Source organism: Montipora foliosa, chromosome 2 (assembly GCF_036669935.1).
Source record: "Montipora foliosa isolate CH-2021 chromosome 2, ASM3666993v2, whole genome shotgun sequence".
NCBI classification, from domain to species: Eukaryota; Metazoa; Cnidaria; class Anthozoa; order Scleractinia; family Acroporidae; genus Montipora; species Montipora foliosa.
The window spans coordinates 26040059-26042558 of NC_090870.1; positions in this window are offsets into that span (position 1 = coordinate 26040059).

Sequence of the window (2500 nt, forward strand, 5' to 3'; positions counted from 1 at the left end):
CAGAATTGAGGATTACCTGTGCTGTTTGGAACTGGTCTGGTAAGAACTTGTCCCCAGGGGCTCTTCTCGTCCTACTATGTTTTTCTTCGTCGCCATTTTCTTTCGCCCGTTTTGACTTTCCCTTGCCTCCGCGATCTGCCCCTGGGTCTCCGAGGATGACTCTCGACGCGGCTACACGGCCATACTATATATCAACGAAAGTTCTTACAAAGTCAACGCTTTTCGTGTTCAAGTGGAAAATGGTTTGGAAAATGTTTTTTTTCTGCATTTTTCGCTGGTTTCAATCCAGTTTGACATATCATGATACCTCTGGTCCACAATGGTGGCTACGCAGTTATTCAAATCAAGCATCTTCGGGATATCAACTTAAAGCTGAGTACTAGTGTTTATTTGTAATTTGCTTAGAGCCGCTTTTTTCTCTGTATTGCAATTTTTGGCATATCTTTAGAAGCTCTGATAAGGTTACATGATGCCTGGAGAACCTAAGAACAGAAACGAAAGGACTGAGTGAAAGAGAACGACAACGACAAAACAGAATACCAGTAATAGCTCATACTTAGCACACAAATTCTTTCCTTGGGCACTAAACCGTTTGTTATTTTTACGGATGCGTTATTTAAAGTGGATGCGTATTTTTAAAAGGTGGTTTAATCGGTTCTTCCTTTTTTCAGGAGTGAAAATCGAATTTTTATTGTCAACTGGAATTAAATAACAATTATCTGTACTCTTTTGGACATAAAGAAAAAGTTGATTTGTTTGTTTGTTTGTTTGTTTTTCTCTAAAATGCGAGCGAACAAGTGCTTTTTTAATCCGTTTGCCCAACTGGTTTTCGTTGTGCCTCGACAGTGACAAGAAAATTTTGCCCTTATGTTATAAACACGTATTCGCAATGAGTTCTCGTAGAATTAGGGGGAAATCTCAGTAGCTTGTGTTTTCAGAAGTTTGTTTAAAGCACCCAAATGTTATTTAAGTGTTAGCGTAGATCGTGTTTGAAGTTCGTCCTTTCTTGGTTGCATTGCCATAGTTTGCCGATTCTTGTACCAAGCCAACCTGGCGTGTTTCAGTGAAATACATCAAAATGTGAATGATCTTGTTTTCAGAGATAAAGTGGAATAAAGTACATCAGTAAAACTCTTCTTTGACCTTGAACTGACAAAGTTGTTTTTATGGCTTCTAATTTTAGCATGATTCCTATTCGCTGGCTATTGACAGTTGACTCTGAAATGGCCTGTGCTTAATGCTTGTTTTCTTTTAAAACTCATTCGGTTCAAGAAAAAAACAATGCCAAACTAGTGAATTGCAAAATAAATTTCACTGGAAAAACCGATGTCGCACCCATCGCTTCGTGCTTCATACGATATTGGTTTTTAGCGTAAAATTTACGGCGGAAGTCATTAGTTAAGCAATGAATTTTTCTATAGGCGAAATTAAGAAATGATTTAATTATTAAAGCAGCAACCGGAAACATTTTCACAATCCGTACAGGCAGTAAGAATAAATGACCAGGGAGTTCCGCTTTTAGGCTTGGCTAAATCTATATATTAAAAGATTCATTTTATCCGAATTAACCTATTGCCAGATAATATGGCATTTTTTGTGGCAGTGCACTGTGCTATACGCTATGTCACCGGTTTGCAAGAGCGTAAGAGTGTAAGTCCGTGGAGACAATAGGCCCGCAGCGCGTGCATAACTCACGAAAATAAACAGCTCTGTTGGCGGCGTGCTTGAGTTTCAACAAATGAGCCCCAAAATCGGCGAGAATTTGTGACGCCGATGAAAAATAAAGCAGCTGCTATTTCCAAAACGATGGAATTACCTGGTGATAAATTTCCTTGTCTAGGAGAGTCAATTTTTGACTTTGCAGAAACAATGGTCAACCTCAAGAGTTGGGCGATTGCGATCTTTGGGTTGAATTCGCACATTTCTTGTCTAACTTTGAAACACTTGAAAGAAAAAAAAGCAAACTAACAAAAACAAAAACCCGGTGTCTTGCCATCATTTTGACTCAGATGTATCCTTTTTTTCGCCAGTTGTCAGTAAACACGCATGATCATGGCGGCCACTGAAATAGACGTAACTTTCAATTTTGTGATTTACTTGTGCAGCCAAACTACAACAGAAAATTGAACGTAGCAAAAATCTCCCAAAATGTTTTTCGCTGATGGTAACCTTTTGTATGCGCGGTTCAAAATTTATATTTTCATGTCGCAAATTTTGTTGCTGATGGCAAAATACTTTATTCTCGATCGACACTTCCTGAAAACGTCCTTCTTCTGTTCCTAAAAACTGTATATCAATATTTATTTACTTTGCATCAAGTTAAGAATAGCTCGTGTCCTAGATTCGTAGTAGATCTATTTAGCTCGAACAGATCAGGTAGTAGTCTTGGAAATGCAGACGATTTTGCAATACCCAGACACTACTAGGTATACCTCGGTCCACTTATATGGTCTAAGTTATCAGGAAACATAAAAAAAAATCAAAATCAATTAGCACATAA